We start from the raw sequence: 5,647 nt of genomic DNA, 5'->3' as shown, positions 1-5,647 counted from the left end.
TTGGCTCACTGCAGGCTCCCCCTCCCGGGTTCACGCTGTTCTCCTGCCTCAGCCTCCTGAGTAGCTGGAACTACAGGTGCATGCCACCATGCCCGGCTAATTTTTTGTATTTTTAGTAGAGACAGGGTTTCACCGTAGCAGCCAGGATGGTCTCGGTCTTCTGACTTGTGATCCGCCGCCTGGGCCTCCCAAAGTGCTGGGATTACAGGCGTAAGCCACCGCTCCTGGCCAGATTTTTTTTTTTTTTTTTAAACAGGACTTGCTCTCCTTTCTGTTTTCTCCCCCAGCCTCTTTATGGGTGAGCGGCAAAATAACACTTACCTACCGGCTTCCATTTATCTCAGTCCCTGTCCTGTCGGACCCTCTGGACAAGATCCCCCGCCTCTCCCGCCCACATACTGGAAGGTGCAGCGCCCAGGGCGCACAGCTCCCGAGTGGCAGTGGGACTCATGCACAAGAAGGCCATTCCCGCACTAAGCTGAGCCGTTTCTGGAAGGTACCCTCTGCCTAGGTGCCGGCAGTGGCCGCAGAACGCACCCGCGGGGAGACAGCGCATCGTCAAGGTGCTTTGGCCGCGTTGAGGCCTCCTTCTCCCCCGGGCTCCATTCCCACGCGCCCCAACCCACCGCGACCTTTGCTGGCGCCCGGTATTCACCTAATGCATTGGCAGCCACAGCCTTCAGCACCAGCCATCTCCGCTGCCTCCCCAGCAGCTGCTGATTGAGGGAGGTGCGCGGCGGAGGGCGGGGCCACCGGCAGGGGGCCTGGCGAAGGCCACTGATTTCCTACTGCATACAACAGCCCACTTTACCTAAAGCAGAAATTAAAGCCAGGAGGCGCCATCCTTTGTGGGCCCCTGAAAAATACAAAACGAGGTTTGGAAACAGTTCAAAGGTGCTTGGGTTGACCAGTAGCAATTTTTATTTCCCGCCCCCCTGCACACGCGAAAGCGCTCGCGCTGCCATTGGCTCGGACTTGGGGTGAGTCCGGAACTTGTGCGCAGGGGAACTTTGGCTCTGAGCTCCCAAGTTGCGCTAGGCACATCCTTGCGGTGCGGTTTCCTGGCGGCGCACATCCTTGCGGCGCGGTTTCTCTTGCCTTGCTTGCAGCGTTGTGTCAGGAGCTGCAGACAGCCATGGCCCCACTGGCCTGGCGCCGAGGGACCCTGGAGCGGCGTCTGACGGAGGTCCCCAAAGCCACCGGCTGGCCCCAGTGCATCCTCACATAAGTGCGCAGATCCCGGGCTTGGGGTGCGACGGCGGTCTCACGTGGAAGCGGATTGCAGACCCCTGGCAAATTGTGGAGCTGGGGGAAGGTAAGAGGAAATGTAAATCACTTTTCCCCACATTTCAGGGTTTATACTTTCCTAGGCTATCAAAATTTTTAAAATTGTTAAAATTTTTACCGTATGGATCTCTCAGTTGAATGTTATTGAAATCAACCTGACCTCAGCTATTAACGCCTAGAAGCTCCCCTTGAGGCTTATTACGGCCGCCATCCCCCTACACACAAACTGTGTTGGTTTCTTCTTCTGCCTATGTGCTCCTAAAGCACTCAGTGTTTACCTGTCATCATACGTTATTGAAAGTACAAACTGTCACTTGTCTACCCACCCCAACTAAGCTTCTTGAGAATTAGAACTTTCATGCCTCTTTCCAGCACAAGCGTTTTATGCCTATTTTGTTGAAGAACTTCAAATATGATCTATAAAATTATAACTCATTTATATTTCAAACTCCAACTTCTCCCTTGAGTTCCCGGCTCTTAGCAACTACAGACTGAGCTTAGTTGGAATTCAGTAGCGCGCAACTGGGATATCCGCACTGTACGGCTTTTAACGATTTTTTTAATTTTGGTACTCTCAGCATCGCAAATGCACTGTGTCCAAAATAGAGTAGAATGTTGTTTCTACCCACCTATACTGCCATCCTCTGAAGTCCTTTCCCTATGCTCCACCACTCAAGCCTTGCCTATCACAGTAAATGGCAGTTCTGTCTTTCCAGTTGCTCACACATAAAACTAGGCTGCTGCTTTGATGACTTCATTTTTCTCTATTCTGTATCTAATTCCTTAGCAATCCTGTCAGTTATACCTCCAAACTGTACTCAGCATATTCTCTGCTCTAACTCCAGCTTAAATCACCATCATCCTTTGCCTGGAATTCTGCATCAACCTTCTAATCACTCTACTTTCTTCCTCCTCCTTCCTCCCTTTCTTTTTCCTTAGTGTAAATCATCATTTCATCCTTCGGCTTAAAATCTCATGTTTTCTTATTACACTTAAAATGGCGAACTCTTACCCTTGAGCCCCGCAGAATTTGGCTCCCATCAGACTCTCCAACTTTACCTTCTGCCTCCTTCACACTCTAGCCATGCTCACTTTTTTATTCCTCAGGCTTACCAAGCTCAATTGCATCTTAGAGAATTTGTTCTTGCTGTTTCTTCTGCCTGGAATACATGTTTCCTGGTCTTTATAAGACTATCCTTATCTGTAGGTTTCACCTCAGATGTCATATCTAAGAGAGGTTTTCCTTGACCACTGTAGCCAAAGTAAATGTTGATCACTGAAGGAATAAGGGAATAAATGAATGGAGTGGTATATAATGTAGCAGAGTTGGTAATTTAAGGCTAATTCACTATATATCTCCAAGCAAATAGATTTGTAATGCTTTTCCTGCCTAAAATCTATACAGCTGATTCACAAATACTTGGTTGACAGGTTTCATATATCAGTGTGGCTCATCAGCTTATATGTTGCTGGGGCCAGAATCTATACTTACACTTCATTCAAATTTGATTTTATAAGAGTTTGGGTTTTTATTTTTCTTTTAATTAAGAGGGCTGTGAAATTATTACCTATAACTCTAAATCTCATTTAATTCCTCCCTATAGGATTCAAGATGGATTGGCATCAAAGTTCACTTCTTTAACAAAAGTGCTTTATGACTTTAATAAAATGTTAGAGAATGGTAGGATCTGTGGAAGCCCTTTACAAAAACTTGTGATAGAAAGCTTTGATGATGAGCAGACTTTGCAACAACTGGAATTGCAAAATGAACCAATTTTACAATGCTTCCAGAGTGCAGTTAGTGAAACAAAGATGAAGGTATCAGTCTTCTCTCAGAGAGTGAAAAACAGGAGGGTGAAGAGGATGGTTCAGAGACAGAGGCTGATGGCCAGGAGGACCTAGAAGATTTAGAGGAGGAGGAGGAAATGTCAGATATGGGTGGTGACAATCCTGAAGTGGGTGAGAGAGCTAAAAACTCAAGCAAATTCGATCTGAGGAAAAAACCCAGTTTTCAGTGATGAGGATTCTGACCATGACTTTGATATCGACAAACTGGAACAGCAGAGCAAGGTGCAAAACAAAGGACATGGAAAACCAAGAGAAAAGTCCATAGTAGACAAGAAATTCTTCCAACTCTCTGAAAATGAGGCCGATTTAGAAAACAGGGAAAAAGAAGAGGAACAAAAAGATGATAATGATGATGAGGTGGAAGATACTGATTTTTTTGAAGATATTGATTCTGATGAAGATGAGGGGGGACTGTTTGGAAGTAAAACACTTAAGGTAAAGTTTTGAGAGAGGAGAGAGCACTTTCATCCTCCTCCAATTAGCTTTTGTTCTGTTTTTCTAGGAGAGATGTAATTGTAGTCAGAAGATTTAGAGCTAAGAAATATTGTGCTCTATCTTATCAGTTATAAATGAATCTGTACTTCCATTCAGTTTATGTTCCAGTTGTTCTTACAATAGTTTTATGGTAGTGTTTTTAGTTGCCAATTTCACCTAATAACTATTTTTGGCTTGTAGTGTTATTAAGTTAGTAATGGAGACATATAGTATACATAAGTATATATACATGTGTTAATAAGGTATTTTTCTATTCCTAATAGTTTAAAAAGTCTTTTTATTTTAGTCAGGTAAAAGTTTCAGAAATGTGAAGTACAAAGTTTTTTTGATCCAGTCGAAAGTGATGAAGACATAGCAAGTGATCATGATGATGAGCTGGGTTCAAACAAGATGATGAAATTGTTGAAGCAGCAGCAGAAGAACTAAGCATTTCTGAAATGTGAGTATTTTGAACCATCCTTTACATTGTGAGCTGGAATTGCTCAATCATGTATTTGTACTTGTAGTTTTCACATGTTTGTTTTAAGAAGTTAGATTCTGTCATATCAGATACTCTCAAGATAGCCAGAGAAAAGTCTCTGGATTTAAAGGGATATTAGAGATCATTTAATTATGAAAAATGTTACTGACAGTAGCAATTAAACCTTTCTTACAAGGAACTTTGATTTGGTTTTGTGCCCCAAAAATCCTGTTATTTTTGTGAGATAGGAGGTTTGCATTATAGATTGATGAACAATTTATTTTCTATATATTGGATGCTTTTTGTTCTGTTTCTTATATAGCATTTCACTTAAATGATACCTTCTGTTCCTTAATACCTGAATGGTTTTGGAAGTTCTGAGTATTTTGTTGCATTAGGCATATAAAAGAAGAACTCTATTAAGGGAAAAGATGTTTCTTTTTTTTTTTTTTTTTTTTTTTTTGAGACGGAGTCTTGCTCTGTAGCCCGGGCTGGAGTGCAGTGGCCGGATCTCAGCTCACTGCAAGCTCCGCCTCCCGGGTTTAGGCCATTCTCCTGCCTCAGCCTCCGGAGTAGCTGGGACTACAGGCGCCCGCCACCTCGCCCGGCTAGTTTTTTTTTTGTATTTTTAGTAGAGACGGGGTTTCACGGTGTTAGCCAGGATGGTCTCGATCTCCTGACCTCATGATCCGCCCGTCTCGGCCTCCCAAAGTGCTGGGATTACAGGCTTGAGCCACCGCGCCCGGCCCGAAAAGATGTTTCCTTTTGTTTTTCTAATGGAAAGCAGTATAATATTTCTTTTTATAGGAGTTTTGGTATTGTAGGGATGAAGATGATGATCTGGAAGAAAGTGAAGACAGTAAACAATGTAAAGACAGCTTGAAAAGAGTGAACTTTGCTTTGCCGGATGATGAGGCAACTGAAGATGCAGGTGTTTTAAATGTAAAGAAAAATTCTGATGAAGTTAAATCCTCTTGTGAAAAAAAACAGGAAAAGGTAATAGGAATTTAAGGAATTTTTAATATGCTTGACATGATTGTGGAACTCACAGAATACTAACAAATCTTCCCTATTTTTCTTTTTCTTTTTTTTTTTTTTGAGATGGACCAAGGACCAGTTTTTCTAACTTCAAATATTATGTGCAACATTAGCATCTATCTGCATAAAACTATCTGCATAAAACTTCAAATGCCTTATCCTCCAGGTTTCTTGATGAGTTCCAATAATCATTTCCTTTATAATAGCTTATCACCACACAACTTTCTAGCTACCTCACCCATGGCAAATTCTAGACCTTATTATCAGTACTCATATCATTTCTAAAATCTCTATTTTAAACATGTATTTTAAAAAATCTCCAGTTATGACCTTTTCCGGTGGGTTCTTCTTTATAAAAGTTCTGGTTATTTTGAAGTCTCAAAGTGCTGGGATTACAGGCTTGAGCCACCGAGCCCAGCCTGTGGTTTCTATTTAACACACATAAAGTACTCAGCTGACTTTAGGATATGTAGTAAATATTCATTAAGTGTCAGTTGTGTCTGGAAGGCGCTTTCCCAC

At 42.6% G+C, this 5,647-nt stretch overlaps 1 pseudogene; it reads left to right on the top strand.

The window, feature by feature from the left end:
* Positions 1-1,181: 1,181 nt before the first annotated feature.
* LOC126957939 (U3 small nucleolar ribonucleoprotein protein MPP10-like) lies at positions 1,182-4,502 on the top strand (annotated as a pseudogene).
* The last annotated feature ends 1,145 nt before the right edge of the window (positions 4,503-5,647 follow it).

The sequence above is a fragment of the Macaca thibetana genome, chromosome 7, assembly GCF_024542745.1.
Source record: "Macaca thibetana thibetana isolate TM-01 chromosome 7, ASM2454274v1, whole genome shotgun sequence".
In the NCBI taxonomy this organism is placed as follows: domain Eukaryota; kingdom Metazoa; phylum Chordata; class Mammalia; order Primates; family Cercopithecidae; genus Macaca; species Macaca thibetana.
This window is presented reverse-complemented; position numbering and strand designations above follow the sequence as displayed.